The 19,151-nt window shown below is 40.0% G+C and overlaps 1 protein-coding gene across 1 annotated transcript in view; it reads right to left on the reverse strand.

Annotated features, from left to right (window-relative positions):
- The window catches only part of frmpd3 (FERM and PDZ domain containing 3), a 96,726-nt gene extending 78,457 nt beyond the window's left edge, over positions 1-18,269 (reverse strand). The window contains exon 1 of the mRNA XM_026190919.1: positions 18,130-18,269. The gene's annotated coding sequence lies outside the window, so the exon portion shown is untranslated. The remainder of the gene's footprint in view (positions 1-18,129) is intronic.
- Between the last annotated feature and the right edge of the window lie 882 nt (positions 18,270-19,151).

Below are 19,151 nucleotides of genomic sequence, written 5' to 3' on the forward strand. Positions count from 1 at the left end.
ATATACAACCCCAGTGATCTCAGAGATATCAGCATCCAGATGGTTTCGCAAACAACAAACTGGTCGGCTGCTTTATTAGCCCTCGATGCCCACCTAATATTTCTAGCTTCCCATCTGAACACAGAGGGCTGAAAGCAGCCCTGTTTCTCAAGGGAGGAAAACGCAATCTGGAAAGGAGCGAATAAAATGATTCATCAATATCTGATCGGCTGATTTATGGGAAAAGAGCCAACAGAGAGTCTGAGGAAAACTGAATTGAAACTTATGGGAAAACATATGTGAAATAGGATCATGCAAACTGAAGCAAAGGGCGTGACAAAAACATTGAACTAAACCGTGATCGCCACTCTGCAGCGAAGAGGAGCCTGCAGTTAACGCAATTTTCACCTTGAGATAAATGCTGGATTGAAGGCATATTCATATGACAGCCGGCTGCTGCTCTTTCTTTTACTTAATTTCCTTTAAAATGTACAATTAATCTGATTGTGTTTCCTGGAAAAAGGACAAAAACCTGCAGCTGTGATTGTGCATCATTGCTTCTTTAGCCAAAATTAGATGTAACATCCTTCTGTGTATTCCCACAGCAAACTCTAAAAACTGATTACAGTTTAGTCATTCCAACCAATGCTTGATAAGCACATATCCCAACAGGCTTTAGCATGAATATTGTCTTATTTATTATTCATCTTCTATGTTTCTCGCACTCTGTGTTGTCAGCACATTTATTGAGAACACATGCACTCTGAAAAATGATTTCAGAGCCAGTTTTTACTGAATTCCCCAGAGGAATGACAGACCATTAGGATAGGAGTTTTCTGAATCAAGGCTTTTCACCTCGGTGTTGGTGCACAATTTATCACCGCTGCACTCCTCACAGAAATATACTTTTTCATCAACACTGAGATAATAGGCACACACGCCATTAACTGTATTTCTGTGGTTTCTTCTGTTTGTATTTTGAATAAGAATACACAGAAATGCTGTGTAGCGATAGAGGAAGCGTATGCTCCTGACACTGGGTTTACTGCAGCACAATATTTCACTAACACATCTGCGATGAATCTGTCTTAGTCTGAAGAAGCTCTTGGTGACTTTTAATCTTGGCTGTGGTCTCCTGGCAGGTGGTCTAAGTGCCCTTCATTACAGGCCGATCCTTCTCCAGAGAATGTACTCCACTGCCTGCTGAAGACCGGGCCTCCCACATTACCTGCAGACCATTAATTAACAAGATGAGAGCTTCATCTCAGCAGTGGCCCTCAGCTCAACAAACCACGATCACTTAGAGACTGTAAAATTTCTAGACAAGATCAATGGTGGCTCTGATTTCATAAATCAGACGATAAGACACCCAGCCGGGTTGTAACCATCAGCTAATGTCGAAAGGGAGAAGACATCGGAAGGGGATGACCCTAATTTCTGTATCAAGGGTTGTGTGTGATTTGTAGCTCTGTTTAATGTGAGGCAAAACAATAGCTAAAGCAGACCTGTGTATGTGTGTTAATGTACACTCACTGGCCACTTTGTTAGATACACCTAGGTTCAACTACGCTTAAACACAGATATCTAAACAGCCAATCGCATGGTGGCAACACAGTGCATTTAGACATGTAGACATGGTCAAGGCGCCCTGTTGAAGTTGAAGGTGATTTCAGTGACTTTGAATGTGAGATTGTTGCTGGTGCCAGAGGCTCTCTGTTTGCTGTGTATTTGATCAGAAACTGGTGATCTACTGGGATTTTCCCACACATCTATCTTCAGAGTTTACAGAGTGGACTGACTAAAGAGGAAATATTCAGTGAGCAGCAATACTCTGGCTGAATCTGCCTTATTTATGTCAAAGGTCTGATGAGAATGGCTAGACTGCTTTGAGCTAATAGGAAGGAAATAACCACTGGTTACAGCCAAGATATGCAGGAGAGCATCTCTGAATGTACAACATGTCCAGCCTCGAAGCAGATTGGCAACAGACGCAGAAGACCACACCGGGTGCCATTCCTATCAGCTAAGAACAGAAAACAAAGGTTTCAGTTCACACGGGCTCACTAAAATTGGACAACAAAAGATTGGAAAAATCTTGCCTGGTCTGATAAGTGTCGATGTCTTCTGCAACATTCACATGGTAGGGTCAGAATTTGGCATAAACTATATGAAATAATGGATCTATTCTTCCTTGTATCAAAAGTTCAGGCTGATAGTGATGGTGTAATGATGGTGGTGGTTTCATGTTACACTCTCAGCCCTCTAGTACCAGCTGAGCACGATATCATGCCATGTCACAAAGCTCAACTCAACTTAAACTGGTTTCTTGAACACTGTATGTGAGTTCACTGTATTCAAACAGCTTGCACAGTCTCTAGATCTCAGTCCAGTGGAGCACCTTTGAGATGTGGTGGCATCATTGATGTGCAACTTACAAATCTGCAGCAACTGTGTGATGCTGTCATGTTCTAAAGGCTCCAGCCCAGTACAAGCCAGGTGTTCCTAATAAAGTAAGTGTATATTGTCACAATGGCAGATGAAACATCGAAATGAATTAAACTGAGTTTTATGTTAGACATGCCAGAATAAATAAAGAGGTCATCAAAAGGTAAAGTTCAGGTAATTCTGAGCCAAAGCACCTTTGAGCAGCTTGGGCTCGGTGCTATAAACATCAGTGTTTCAGACCCGATGTTCTATTTCCTGTTCTGTATGACCACAGAAGCTCCATCCATGTACATAAAAAAAACCATGCATTTTGAACTGTGAATCGGTAAAGTTAAGCTATTAAAATGTGGATCTGGAAATTATAATATTAGGTTCACTTCAAGAAAGGACAAGAATATAAATTTGAGATATTTTTTCACACTTTTCCCAAGTGAGTCACTTTTGAGGGGATCAGACTGAATATGTTAATTATTATTACATTATTGTACTTTATTGAGCCCCGTGGGGAAATTGCTCTCTGCATTTAACCCATTCACTCAGTGAAGCAGTGGGCAGCCATTGGGCGCCCGGGGAGCAGTGTGTAGGGACGGTACCTGGGGACGGATCATGGGGCAACCACTCTACCTACTGAGCTATCCCTGCCCATGTTAATGTTACATGTTACAATAATGAATTTCTTTTTATGTCTTAAGTGGTCATAGGATTACAGATTCATTTTCACAGCTGATGCCACTACGAAGCAATGCACTAATAACAAAGGACTGTTAGCATGTGTAAAAGAGGGTTAAATGAGTAGATAAAATAATGAATTCACAATTTTCTGCTTTCTCTTGACGTCAGATTCCCATAGGCCCATTTCTATAATTTTACTTCCTTTTAACACTGTTAAGATACTCCTTCCTAATTGAGGACAAAATCCACACAGTTGTGTTCTTAACTTTTGAGAACAAAACTTCTTCTTTGTGTTCCTATTCTTTTGCTGCAAGGGGGAGATGCTTAAAGAGAATTTCATAGTATCTTCGGAAGATTTCCTCTTCATTCATTAATCATTATATTAGATTGACTTTATATTTTCATCTCTATATTCACACCAGATTTATTATCCATCATCACTGTGTTGAAAGGACATCAGGAAGGGATTTCTTACTGGCCTGTATAAAGTACAAAAATGATTACAGCAAGCAAAAACTGCGTTCGTTTAACTAGACCTCGAGCTCATAGTCAATATCCTACTGGGGCTTACATTTGGATGCTGGGAGGGGTGCAGAGGTCGAAACAGCAGGCAGCAATGCCAGGCTCCCGTGGTATTGACAAGCCAGTGGGGGAGATAGGAAATCTGATGCTAACTAAGTGTCTTAGCTAACTTCCAGGCTTTGCTCCATTTTACAGTCATTAAGGATAAACATAGAATTTCTGGTAAAGACCTCATGACCTTATTTGAATACAATAAAATAACTTGGGATATATTTAAGCTCTCTGGGATTACAAATACTGGATTCTGTAGACTTTTTTTCTCTCCTCACAGAAAAACAAATCTCAGTACATAAGAGCAATAAAGGTCTTGATAAAAAGCTTCAGGAGCCTGTTTTATGGCCCATTTGAACTGTCCAGGAGATTCATACATACAGTGAATGTACTTTTCCAGGATGAATTATTAATAGTTCATTATATAAAGGTAAATGTCAGCATTTCTGCTGTTACTAGTATCAATAATTAGGTTTACGCTTCACCGACCACGGTATTACTCTGTTCTGATATCGCATTGCTCACAAATGTGTTCAAATATCTGTGTTGTGATTTATGGTTCATATTTTTATATTTCTACAGTTTCCTCTGCTTCATGACTTAATAATCACATCATCTAAAATATTACTTAATATTATTTAATTATTAACAGATAGATAGTTAGATAGATTTAAGTGATATCCTTACTTTATTATTATTATATGGACTTTAATTGGGGAAAGAAATCCTGTAAATCTTGTCAACTAAAACTATAATCATTTGAATATATGTTAGCATTTTTATCTTTACCACAATCTGCACCATCATCCAACTGTACTGCATATGTATATTGTATATTGTCCAGTGAAAAATTCTTGAACCACCCTAATTACTTTATCTTTATTTTGTTTCAAAGGAGACAGACATTCTTGTAATTTTGTAATGTACGTGATCTCGATCAATTCCTCTGCCAAGGCCTTTCAAAGGTTTCTTTGAACATTGGCTGCTTTTTCAATTATTTTCAGTCCAGCCCTTATATTTGAGCATCTTCAGATAATTTTTTGTTTGTTTGTTTGTTTGTTTGTTTGTTTGTTTGTTTGTTTGTTTGTGTGTGTGTCTGCTAAATCACTTAACTCATTCAAGGCTAAAACGAGCACCTAACTCAAGGGATTAGTTAGCATTTCATCTACACATAACAGAAAATTTAGCAAAGAATCAATTTTAAATGGTATTTTTGTCACAAAAACACATCATTTGTTCACATTTCCTCAGTTGAACACAGCTTGGCAGTCAACAATATGATTCCCAAAGGGCTATTAGCTCAAAATATGTTCTGAATACTATACTGAGGAAAAAATGGCAGGCCTAATAAAATCTACAGCAGACAAACAGTATCTGAAAGTCATGTCCTTAAGAAATGGGGGGGAAAACAAAGCAAAGACCTGACACAGGACCTGAGAGGCACATCTGGCCCTTCAGTTGATTCTTCTGTTCAGTGAAGCCTCAATAGAAATGGTCTCAGTGGAAGGATGGCTGTCAAGAAACTGTTCACAAGGAAGGGAAACAGGAAGAAAGGACTGAGGTATGGCAAAAAAAAAAAAAATCAAAAGAACTGGACTGAAAATCAGTGGAAGCAGGTCTTATAAAGTTTAAGCATATTTAAACATAAGAAAGACATCTAACTCAAGGGATCAATCAATGTTGCATCTACACATAAGAGACAACTTACCAAGAACAAATTTAAATTGCATCTTTAGGCACCTTGTTACTAACAAGCTATTATAAAACACAAAATGTGTTCTTTAGTCAAATCTATGAAAAATGTCAAAGATAACACAGTTTGAAAGGCATAAAATAGTAGCAAGTTAACAAAAACTATTAGCTATACTCAAAAACGTTATCCTTGACACGTGGAAGACAAAAAAGGAAAGACAAAGAAGGCCTACAGTAGATATATAGGGCAGATGAACAGTATCTGAAAGCCATGTTCTTAAGAAACAGGCCGTTTTTAAGACATGGTGGAGGTTCTGTGATGGTTTATGGAGGTGCTTTGATGGTGGCATTGGGGATTTTGTCAAAATTGATGGAATTATGAACATAAATAACTACCATCGGATTTGGATCCCTCATGCAATACCATCTGCAAAGTGTTTGATTGGCAACAACTTTGTTTTCCAGCATGACAATGACCCCGAAACACACTGCCAGCGCAGTAAAAGCAAATCTGGATAGAAAAACACACGATGGAACAGTTTCTGCGCATATTTCCCATTTTCCAGCAAACTATAAAGAAATGTGGAGGTGTCTTAAGACTTTTGTGTGATACCATTGACTGACTTGTTTAAATATGTTCTGTGAAGACAAATAAATTCAACGCTGACGTTCGTTACTGAGTCATTAATTCTTGGCAGGCTGATATTTATGTGAGAACATGTTCTGCATAATAACACATTTAGTATGCCAAATTACATTAAAAGTTCATATTGGGCTGCATCTCTCCCTCAGGGTTGTAGAAATTTAGATGTTGGAAGGATGGCTGCTTATTCAGTAAAGCCACTTCTCTATTTTCCTTAAAGAGTCTGAACCCATTAAAATTTTAAATTAGTCTTTTCTGAAGAGAATGAATGTACCCTCGCACAACCTTGTTGTCACTGCAGCTTTTGTGGAAGTCTTTATGTTTGTGTGTGCGTGTCTGCACATCTGTATGTGCAGAAGCGGTGTGGGGTGTTTGGAAGAGACTCTCTTACAGTAATAACTCCTCGTGGGCTGCTGTAGCTGTGCATACTCACGCATGAGTGCACACATTCGATCATGCACACACGCAGGATGTAGTGTGCATGCTAACAGCCCTGTGGGCTGAAAGCTACAACCCCCGAAACAGTCTGCAGATGAAAATAAACCCTGTCTGTGTGCTTTTCAGAACTATTCAGTTACACAAGCAATCAGTCTGATTCAAACAGAATCTGACATAGTAGCGTCCAAGTACAAATCTGAGCTTTTTGTTGGAGCCGTAGCTCATGTTTGTACATAGACATGCTGTGTTGACAGCAGAATCTAGCAGGGCTTTATGCAAGAAAGCATCATGATCTACAGGGGAATTACACCGCCTGCCTGCCGTGACTACGTTAGCAGAATATTAAATGCACATTGTTGCTTTCTCTGCACGTTAATGGATTACCTACGAATACATACATGTTTGCAGAGAACGAATATGGCATTATTAGGTGCAATGTAATATCTGAGAAGGAGAGGCACGTTATCTTTTTCTACAACTGATTTAAAGAATTATAAACATGGAAAAAGGCAGTTAAATTACAATCCTGTCAAACTGTGGTTATCAAAAATTTGGAACTGGATCAGATTTTCTGCTAACTTATCTGAAGAAATGTTGCTAATTATTGTATTTAACGAGCTGTGAAGTGCGTGGAAAGGTTGCTAGTCTATCACAGGGACTGACAAAAAGCTACACTAACATCCACACCTATGACCAATTAAGAATTGCCAATTAACCTAGCATGCATGCATTGGAAATAATAGGCACATTAAGAATAGCCTTTCTATCTTGACTTTATCTATACTTTATCTGTTACACTGCACACTCTAGCAGTTTGCAATATTTCAGATAAGGCTTCCATAAAATTAGTTCCTGTAAAATAAAAAAATTGATTTTTTTTCCAGTGTGAACTTTTAAGGAACAATTTGAAATCTTGGTAATGTACACATGCAAACTTACCTACACACACACACACACACACACATACACATGTATGCACACACACACACCTGTGAGCACTGATAGTATGTCAAAGTGTTTCATTTTCAGACCTTTGAAGTGAATCCCTGTATTATGAGGAAAGGTTTTATCTTTGGCTTGCACCGCTTCAGGGAGGGAGCAGAACACACTTCAAAGAACCTCGCAAATCTCCACAGAAAGACAATAACAGAAGATTGAGATGAATCCTCAGAAATGTTTACTCCAACAAATCGCAAGTATCAGGAGAGATTCTCTTAGTTTTAACCTCTCATTAGATATTTTCTTGATAGGGAACAGTGTTTTGTTTGCAGTAGGTGTAATGTGATTGGAACAGTAAGAGGAGCTTTTCAGCATTTTATCTGTACCACTACAATCAAAACAGATAACATCCATCCATCCATTTTACATCTAACCAAAGTTAGGTTGTGGTTGCAGCAGGTTAAGTAATATTTCAGGTGTCCTTCTAGTTCCATCTGTGGGCTCCAGAGGTGTTCACAGCTCAGATGAGATTATATAACCTCAAATGCAGCTGGCTCCTCTAACCTCTCACTGTTTCTTTCACTACTCATGCTCATAAGAAATCTAAACCAACTGCTTCATCTTCCATCTCCACTTCCTTATTTGCTCAGCTGTACTGACAAACCACCTGCTGGTCCGCCTCGCTTCATCTTATCTTTACTTGTGAACAAAATCCTGAGATACGATGACCTCAGATCGAGATGCTGCTGATTAACAAAGTTTCCAAGTCTCCGAGTCCGCTCGAGTCGGAGAGACATAAATTGAATCAATCAATTAATCCAGCAGTGAGCAAGAGTGGGTGTTATTTGTGTTTCCACAGATTCATCCGCAGAGACGTTACATTACAACGCATCAACTTTGCATGCGGACTTCAAGAGAACAAGACATCAAGAGCAGTCAGGAATGAGTACTCGGCCACGCTGTCTCCAGCTGTCGGTGCCCAATTCCGCAATGGAGGCTTCATACCATCTGCTTCACACTCTGCTGCAAAGTGCCCCAGCGTGTGCTGAAGGTCATGTTATGATGAAACCAATGGAACCATGTCAACTACAAAAAAGCAGAGGCACAATTCTGAGGCTCCCTAAACAGACAGCGAGACGATGGGCAACCCCGATAGTCCAACACGGGTTAAAAATGACGTTTGACTTTGCGCCACAGATCACACACCTGTTGGTAACGCCAGGCTTACTCTGTGTGGTTTGTAAGCATTACTGCACTGCCAAAAGAAGAAGAAGCTAGCTCAGCGGCACAATATTGTCAGAACACAGTGGTGAGGTTGGGGTCAAACACAGTTTTCGCTACAAACGACTGTGAAACAGCAGATGCAAGAAAAAAAAAAAGCAAATGTGAAAAGTAATCTTCTGTGATCTCAAATGGAGCAGCAGTACAGTTAGCACAGGCTTCCTCTAACAAAATGCAGTTTTGTATGCAGCTGAATACTCCGGTGTTATGTTTGGTTCTCCTTTCTTTCTTTTCTTTCTGCTTCTTGACTTGACTGATTACTTCAAGCTTGTCTGTAATCACGGTGGGAAATCCTGCATCACTGTGTAGAATGAGAAACAAATCATTTCTGGATGGTTGGGGAGAATTATAAAAAATCCTTTGCTCACACGCTAGCATACTGGCCTCCATTTTGTGACTGTTATGAGGTGGATTTTTTTTTTATTGGCGTGCAGTCCAGCCAGAGAACAGCAACATGCAATTTCTAGTTCTGCACTAAATCAGTGATTTGATGATCTGTTGTACTCTTTTACATAAATGGTTCAATTTTGTCAATAAACAAGTGGTTGCAGTGTTAAAAATAAAACAACTATGAGCTGTGAGACCCCCCTGATCATCTTTTTGTTGTTTATATAACGGATCCTGTGTCTGTGCGATCTCCTGATCTCAAATCTCCATCTTACGAGCAACTGTAAGGCTTCCAATTTGCAGCAATGGCAGCAGACGTGGAAATCTTGCGCTTTTCTCAAGACTTCTAGAGATTTATTAAAAGTGGTGCTTTGTGAAAGAGGCAGCAGGTCCACTGCAGGCTGTGATTTAGAAAAATCTTGGAGAGCTGCACTCTCTGCTGATGTGAAGGTTCCACTTCACAGAGCTATATCTGGTTTAAGAGTGACGCAGTTCTTTTCAGGCAGCTTGTTAGGAAATGCCCCACATTTGGAGACGATCATGATTAGCAACCCAGTGTTTCTACCTGTGGGACAATTAAAATACCAGAAGAGGCTTCTCGAGGCTTGAACTATGCATAAAGTGGGGCAGGGCTCAAGTTGCTGTCTGTGGAAGTGAAAAGCTGTTCATGCATTTGTAGTATTTATTTAAAACCTCATCTAAGAATGCTGGAAATGTGCTGTCAAAATGTACTTTCTAGCAGTTTTAGATCTCAGCAGTGAAAAACGAGCACCATCCATCATCTGTGACGCCACATACTTTTTTTCATTTAAATAAAATATATTGATCCAACTTCTGTCACTTACTCAAATTATATGAAAAAAAGAGTAATTCCTCTATTCAAATAATACAAAAAAACTTCACTCATTTCTTGATATTTTGTTGGGAAAATGGTCATTTCCAATTTATTCAAACACGTGCACTCCTACGTGGAAATACAGTATAGAAGGGAAAAGCAGAGTTTATACAATTCCAAGCTTCAACGTCAATATTTGGTATGACCACCTTTACTCTTCAACATAGCAACACTCTTAGGAAAACTTATAATTTCTGTAAGTAGTGTTCAAACAAAGTTCTCTGGGCTTCTTCAAGGACATTCAAACCTCTTTTTTTGTATGTTAGATGTTTGCTTTTGTTTTGTCCTCTGACAAGATGATGATCGCACACTTTGGGAGGAGAGAAGAGGAGAGGCATTCCTCTGTGTGCTTTTCTGTTGTTTTACATCATTGGTGGTGTGTATGGGTTCATTGCCATGCTGAAAAATGGCTTTGTTTCCAATCAGATGCTTTCAGATGGTATTGCATGGTGGGTCAAAATCTAAAGGTACTTTTCTGCTTTCTAATTCCACTAATTTTGACAAGATCTCCAACACCACTGGCTGAAATATGGTCCCAAACCATGACAGAGCCTCCACCGTGTTTTACAACAGCTGCTGTTGTACTGCTCTCCTGACCTCTGCTGTGACAATGATTTAAACCAGAAAGTTCAAAGCTGGATTTATCAGTCCGTAAGACCTGTTGCCACTAACACCTGTTCACCTGCTCGGTGTTTCCCTTCTTTAAGAAGGACTTCTTGACAGCCACTGAGCCCTTTTCTCATTGTTAGTAAGGAGTACAATGGCCAGATGTAACTCTGTCAGGTCTTTTGCTGAATTCTTTCCTGTTTCTTAAGAATATCATTTTAGATTCCACTCATGAAATGGGAACAAAAGATGTGCTTTAGTGTCATGCTGCTAGTGTCTAAAGATACAATTTATAGTTGATGATTTGCCAAGTTGTCTGTTACTGTATGGGCAGATATGACACTGCGTCATATACGAACAAAAGAAAACATGAAATAAATTGAAAAAACAAAGACTAAAGAAAAACATTTTTAAAAAAGGAAAAAAAAACGTCCAAATGCCAGGAAGGTATTATGCAAGACTAGTATAAAAATGAGAAAAAAGCATGGCTCCTACTGAGCAAGATGTAAAGAAATGAGGGGTGGTTGAAGACTTTTTGCACAGCACTGTGTATAATACACATTTCAGTGACTGTGAAAACATGCATTATGACAGTTTTAGTGCTTACAGTAAAGGTTTAGATAATAGTTAGATTTTTTGTTTTACTTACTTAAGAATATTCATGAAAATGTTTCAACCTTTGCTTGTGCAGATCAGCTCTTTTACAAATTAAAAAATGTAAAACTGCAGCCATTTGAAGCTTGCATAATCAACATTGTTGTTCCACGTGTTTTCTAGTATTTCGACAGTGTAGACGCAAGTATAAACAAGATTTCATGAATAGAAAGGAACAACACAACAGGACCTGAGAAGTGGGAGAGGTGGGAGATGGGGTTGAAAGAGAGACGCAGGGACAGCATCAGTAAAATCCATTAAATCCTTTTGAAATATTGAGTAAATACTTCTGTTTTCTACACATGTGGCATGGACTGTAGATGATGATAAAAAAAGGCCCTGATGGCTCTTCAGTTTAGGCTCCCTCAATGATCCGCTCATTCCTCAGCAGTGTTGGTCAAGTTAATTGAAAAAAGTAATCAGCAACTAATTACTGATTACTTCGCCAAAAAGTAATCCCATTACTTTACTGATTACTTATTTTCAAAAGTAATTAATTACTTAGTTACTTAGTTACTTTTTAAAAACACGATTTACAACCTGAATAGGTGATAAAGCGATAGATCTTTCAGCCCAATTCTACTTTTTCTACATAATCCATCATACAAAATGTAATCAAATGGAAAAGTCTCTTTTTAAAACTTGTTTTATTAGTTTTAATCTTTTAACTTTATGCATCAAGCAAAAATGTAATTATATGCAACATTTTCTGACTGGAAGAAATTTGTTTAACATTTAAATTTTCTGCACATTCCAGCACATAAAATAAAATATTTTTTTGTGTTTACACTCAGTCTTTCAAATAGATGCAAGTAAAACACAGCAGAAAATAAATAACATCAAAGACTAGCGGTCCTGTTTGTCTATTTTCACCTTTAAAGCAGGAGTAGGGTAGGCGGGGGTTTGCCCTGGTGCAGGTGTGCCGCAGCGGTCAGTTGAAGAATCCACGAGTTTCTCTGTGAATTTCCCATTACGTTGTAGCTTGGAAGTTTAGGGGGTTTTTTTCGCTGTAAAAAGAAGTTTTCTTCCCACGCACAACAGACACTAATGTTTTTGTCACTTTTTATGGAATCAAACTCAAAGTAAGGTCAGTACTTCCACGCTTTAAACGCTGCACGCTCATACTCTCTCCTGCACTCGATATATTATCCATTGTTGATCTGCACACAGCTGTTGTCACGAACGTCGCACTCGCTTACGTCACTGTCATGAGACATTCTCGCAAAAAAATCGCAGTAACACAGCGTTCCTACAGGAAAGTAACAGTAATCTAATTACCGTTTTTGCAATAGTAATCCCTTACTTGAAAAAAGTAATCGGATTTCAGTAACTGCCCATCTCTGTTCCTCAGTGGCCATATCGCCACCTTCCCTCTGCTCACAACATGGCTAATTTTCTAAAAGTGACCTCACTTGCAGAATCGAGTTTTTTATAGTAAACAAATGTAGCAAACTTAAAATCCTTGTTTTTCTGCCCGCTAAAAAATGAAAACCTCTGAAAAAGCAAACCTGCAAGAAACACTGCAGTCATCTGTTTTCTTTGTAAAACCTGCAGGAAGACACAGAGACACAGAGAGTGGACTAGATGGGAAATTTGTGACGCCCAACCATGAAATGCTATGGATACTTTAATGCTGCCTTTGGCACGCTATGGTGACAGAAAAAGGAACGTGACGCCACAGTTAAAAAAGTAATTAACTTTATGGCCCCTGGCTATGTTTGTACCCTGCAAAACAACAACTGCAACAACAAGAAAAAATCTTCAACACGATCCTACCAATGATGATTATATTTTGACTTGTGCGAATGTGTATATGTGTGTGTAAAGGATGCAAAATTATATTATGTTTGAGAGAATGCAAATGTTCTCAAAGGCTGCACATATCTCCAATGATGATTCATGACCCTGAGCATATTCAGCATACTGCTGGTACAGTGCTACAGATTTGAATCCTCCATTTCTGGCTTGAAAGCTCTTGCATTCAGAGTTAGAGTTAATTCCTTCAGTTTATATGTTAATTTTTTTATATGTTATTTTCCACACCGTATGCTAACGGTAAAAGTGATGCGGTATGTTTGGCTTCAAAATGTACAAAATGAAGGGCGAGGTCAGAGTGAATTACAACGACAAAATGAAATTAGTCATTTCAGAAGTGCCACAAAATGACATATGGTCATGTTCAAGTGACTGAGCCCAGAGATGGTTGTGGTAATTATGACGGGAGCAAAGGAGGAAATAAGGTGCCATTGTTGTACAGCTGCAAAGCCAGAGTATGGGGATGGAGGGTTGAGGTGGATGGGTGACTCAGCAAAAAACACAATTTTAACAAGATATACAACTGCTCATTTCCTGTTTCACACAGTCAGCAAAAGGGATCTAAAAGCTTCTTATTGTTATAGACCCAACAAGTTCTCCGACTAAATGGCGTCATTTATTTCTGCTATCTGAAATGACCCCATTAAAGGATACATTAGGGTGCGGGAGAGGTGACTCGGAGCTTGGAGTACGAGACTTTTTAAAAATGTTTTTACTTGCTATCGTTTATTTTCACTCCCTCCTTAGTTAAGTTGAACCACAGGGTTAAGAGTTAAATTCCACTCAAACCTTTCACATATCAAACATGCACTCATCAGTTTGCATGCCCACTTATGTTGCTTAATTGTAAACAAAAACAAGAGTGGGTTTTGTAGGTTGCAACTACAGCTTGCACAAGGAGGCGTTGTTTAAATGCATAAATTCTAACTTGCATACATTGAATCTGTGTATTTTTTTTTACTGACAAATGGTTAAAATTGCCCTTCTTCCTCCCACATTGATGAATATGCATTTAACAAAGATATACTCAAGCTTATTTACAGAATACAGTATGTCTTCTACCACAGAAAGTTTTTTCTTAAGCTGCTTCCACACATATGGCTTTGAAGCTGACAGCTGGTCACTTTTCCAGGCATTGCAAGCTCTGGTACGCCTACTGTAGATAGCCCTCTAATATATTTACTACCAGGTAATGTGTCAATCAACAATAGCCTGCATTCTTGTTTATAGGCACTTCAAGTCCTCACTCTAAAGTTGGGAAAGGTTAAGGATCTGCCCACTTTGTATCTGTCTTGGTTATTTCACCTGTAGTTACTTGAAGTCACCCAGTGTCACTGACTTTCTAGGTCCTCTGATCACCAGTGCCAGTGTGGATGGAGCTTCAGTGTTTGTGCAGCATAGACCTCCCAAAAGAGTTTTCACTTTTGTGCAAATTGCCTGTTGGGCTATGATTGACTTTCTAAAGCAACATTTTGCTTTACGCTTTAGTTACCAAGTGTTTTGATGGAAGACATTTTTATCACCATCACTGTGACAACTTTCCAGAGGTGTAAAAATTCTGTGTTTTGGCATCTAATAGGCCTTCACACCCAGGGATGTTTTTCTCAAACTGGACTTGCTGGATAATCTTCATATCTCATTAGACGGGTACTCGAAGTAATGTATCCCAACCAATAAAAAACTGTGGTGGTTTGAAAGCAGGTTAATAGTGAGTCCACAGGTTAAGAGAAGCATGGTTCTGAGGTGGATGGCTGACCGTAAGGACACAGACATATTATAATCCAGCGTTCAAAGTCTGCTTTATTTTTATGTATGCTGCACATGCTTCCTTTTCCCAATTGATAGTTTGGGATCCTGGCCAAGTTAAGCAATGACTTCACACTGCACTGCTCTTCTGCAAAGCAATAGCATGATTCTCAGAAATCTGCTGGCACAAAAGACCAATTAATATGCATGTTGTTACTCAGATATTTATTACCACAGTAACATTGCCAGTTTATTAACGTTTTTCTGTCGTGTGTGCATCTGAGGCCTCCAGCTTGGCCAAACTGGCCCTGAGATACAGCACCAGAACAGAACAGCTGGTTGTCAGGGGTGACAGTAACAGAACATTGTAGATAGATAGATAGATAGATAGATAGATAGATAGATAGATAGATAGATAGATAGATAGATAGATAGATAGATAGATAGATAGATAGATAGATAGATAGATAGATAGATAGATAGATAGATAGATAGATAGATAGATAGATAGATAGATAGATAGATAGATAGATAGATACCACCCACCTGCAACATTGTTGCGGATCAAGCACACCACCCGTGGCAACAGTATTCCCAATGGCATCAGCCACCCCCAGCAGGGCAATGCACAAAAACTGCTCAGAAATGGCTTGTACATGATAAACAGCCTAAGGCCTTCACCTAGTCTGCAGACTCCCCACTTCCAATCTGATGAAGCATCAGCAGGATACAGGCTGGAACAAGTCCAGTCCACAGAGACCCCACAAGTTACCCACAGATGGCATACCCTCAGCATCTCGGTCGATGATGTCTCAACTGGTCAGAGCTATTTTGGTGAGTTTAGAGACCTAAACTTGCCCTGATGGTTGATATTGCAGCTGGATGTCAATAAAATCAATTCAGTGGTAGTGATCGGCACATCCCAACATAACAGGAAAGACAGGGATAGTTTATCTCAACAAGACTGTAATAGCTCCATATTTTTGATCTCTGGAATACCCGCTGTACCATGTCATTCATTTTTTAAACCACATTTGATTGCAATAAAAATATAAAACATCCCTACCCTTATCCTTTAATTCCACTCTACATTGTTGCTTTGAAGTCCTGCAGAGCTTTGAAAACTGGACAGAAATCATTGTGCCTGACAAGACTGTAGATAGGCATCACTGCTTAGATTTAAAATCAAAGCAGCTGGTGCAAGTGTGCCTATTCATGTGCATCTCTGGAGTGCCCACGTGTCTTGCAACAGAGCTATCCACTTGTGCTCAACTATCAGGGTAAAATGTTCATGAGACTGAAATAATGCATGTTGTTTCCACTCATTTAAATGCCCTCTACTGTAATTGGTGTAATCGGTAGGTTTTATCTAGTGCCAAGTCTGTTAACTGTGCTTTTATGTGCCTCTTCAGAACTGCCAGCCTGTGCCAGCTAGTTCTCCTTACATGAAGCTGATTGGATTTTGAAAGCATGTCCAGGCTGTGTATTTGTCAGTGGTGGGCCTCTTACTGGGGATCTCTCAATGAGCCATATTATGAGAGGTTGATAAGTTTGTGCACTTGGGCAATGGCTGCATCGCAAGTTTTGTTAATTTGCTGTAGTCGATAACCTTGGGGCTGTATTGCTTCCTCTAATGACTAAGCAGAACTTGGCAGATAAGATGACATAGCAGCTGCATCTGAAAGCGCAATGTACAACAAGATCATATAAAATATTACTGGGCTTTAATGTGGCTTTAAATCATGTTTTATAAATTCATAAAACATGTTTTTTCTGAAGTAAAATTTACCTGATAAACTGTGGTCTACACCAGTGTTTCTTGTTTACTGCCGTACAATCAACCTACGCATATATTTTCCGCAAAAGCACACCTAATCAACCTCAGACATCCACTCTATCAAACCCCAGTCTAACCAGACTGAGTGAGCTGAGTGGCATTTAGATGGATGTTGCAGTATGGCTTTTAAAAACAACCTTTAAATCAGCCACCGTCCATTCTTAAACACGCCGCATAATGGAAAATATTGATATTTCTTGGCATATGTTGAATGTACTGCCTCTAGAATTAATCATGGCGTTGAAGCAAGTGTTCTCTCCACATCTGACTGGCTTCCCTCAATGCTCTCATTCTCTCTATTTGCTCCTTCCCACTGTCTCTATAGCCTGCCTAGTCAAATGATGAGATCAGAGATGCCTGGTCATCTAAGTAATGGATTTCTTTCTGTTGATTCCTCCTGGGTCCATGGCCCTGCGTTCAGTGATGTATGCTCCATGCAACGGTACCGGACAGCTCATCTCTGTCAGCCACAGGCACCTCTGCATAAGCACATTCACCCAGAGCCAATCTTTGAAATGCACTTTGAGGCTGTTGCTGCCCCCTGGTCTTTGATATACACACAAAAATAAAGGCATTGTAACCATTTTAAAGTCCTGTAATGAGTGTTAGAGGTGAGTTCAGGGGAAAGATCCTTCATTAGCAGAGGTTGTAAACTGACCTTTTCCCTGGTCTGCAGGGGATGCCACCACCATTTCATCTTTCGTATTAATAGTTGTGATTGTTCAGTTTCACTTGCATCCTCTGTGTTAACCTCACACGGCTTCAACATGTGTTTGTTGCAGTTTCATCGCTCTTCCTGTGTTCATACCCAAACTTCTACCCTCATCTGTGCCATACTCGTACCCAGGGGCCAGTCCCGCTCTGCAAGTCGGCATCATTTCTTCAAAGTCCTATGTGGCATTTTTGCGTCATTTCTTCAACATGAGCACTTTCAGCTACCCTGCCACACTGTGAATTACAGCCTTTAGTTTAGACTGTAATTGAAAAACTGTCCAAATGTGGAGTGTGGGATGAATATATGAATTACAAATGAAGCAGTAGGAGAAAAAAAACAAACAAAGCAAAATGGTCCCCCCTCCCAGCCCCAAAGCAGCACAAGCCCACAGTATATGACAGTCATATAAATTATACGAAATGTCATGGACTTTCAATCACTTGTTCTGTTTTGCTTTTTCTTCCCCGTTCCTGCTACCTCTCTGTTGTTTCCTCTTCATTCCCACTGACATTCCTCAGATGGATATCAGACCATGTCCTCCAGGAGACATATTCCATTATTATGCTGCCACAGTGCTCATCCACAGACCCATCTCCCTTCTAATCAATGGCCATGCAGCACAGCAGGCACACACAAACAAAACAGATACAAACCTTTAGTAAATAACCAAACCAACAGTTGAGCACTGATGAGGATGAAAAAAAAAACAATGACATATTCTATATCTCAGACACATTGCCGATTCCTTCACATCTGCGTAGATCAATATAGATGGAAATCCAACAGAGTAGCCCCAGCTGTGCACCTCTTACCTGGTGTCTCTGTGGTGGTCCTCCTCTCAAGCTGTGCTTGTTGAAGACCCTCGCGTTACACAGCCATGCCCTCCTATATGGGCATACATCTGTGGGACAGATCAGAGCTCTGCTGTCTCTGTCGGCATGGAGAGGAGGAGGGAGCAAGGATCAGAGAGTCCTCCCAGCCGGCAGCCCCATCTAGCGCATCTCCTTGTGTCTCCCGCTCTCCCGGGTCATTCCAGCCAGCCCCTCAGCAACCGCAGAGCCAGGGAGCGAACGCGGGGGGATGGGAGGTGCTTAGAGGACTGAAACGGACATGGAACAGCGAGCAGAGCACCTCCTCCTCCTACATGTCTGACTGCAGCCAGTGGATATGCTGCAGCTGGAGTCTCTGTCCGGTTCCTGTTTGCTTCCAGTGCATGTGAGTGTGTGCGTTTCTGTGCATTTGCGCATCAGTGCCGGCTCCTGTCTGTGCTGTGTGTGGGGGGAAAAAAAGAGTCTGCCTACTGCCTCACTGTTAATGCTGCTGGTGGCACCGAGATGAGATGCTGAGGCAGTGTGAGAGAGGAAGAGAGAGAGAGAGAGAAGGAAGAGGTGCATGTGGGAACAGGGGAGGGACAATGGCAAAGGAGACTATTTGAAAGGTCCTCTTGCAAATATATTTACATGAAATTAGGAGGTTACCTGTTTGTGTTCTGTGTAGCTTTCGTGTGTTTTTAGTGTGCATAAAATTGCTTCCTGAGAAGTTTACAACCAGGCATCTACACACACAAAGGTACAGAGTAAATGCACATATATATTAAAATAAATGCACATAAAAAAAGGGTACACATAAATAGAAGCTCAGTATCTCTTCAGGCTATCACTATATCAACAAGCCCTAAGAACCTACAGCCTTAAAAGGCTACCTGCCTCCCCAATGCCCAGGGGAATGATATATCACAGCTCAACACTCTGGAGAGAAGAGGAGAGGTGAAGAGAGGGGAGGAATAAAAATAAAATCCCCTGCAGTGAGACACCCCTCCGAAAAGAACTAAAAG

This window comes from Astatotilapia calliptera, chromosome 2, assembly GCF_900246225.1.
Source record: "Astatotilapia calliptera chromosome 2, fAstCal1.2, whole genome shotgun sequence".
Classification (NCBI taxonomy): Eukaryota; Metazoa; Chordata; class Actinopteri; order Cichliformes; family Cichlidae; genus Astatotilapia; species Astatotilapia calliptera.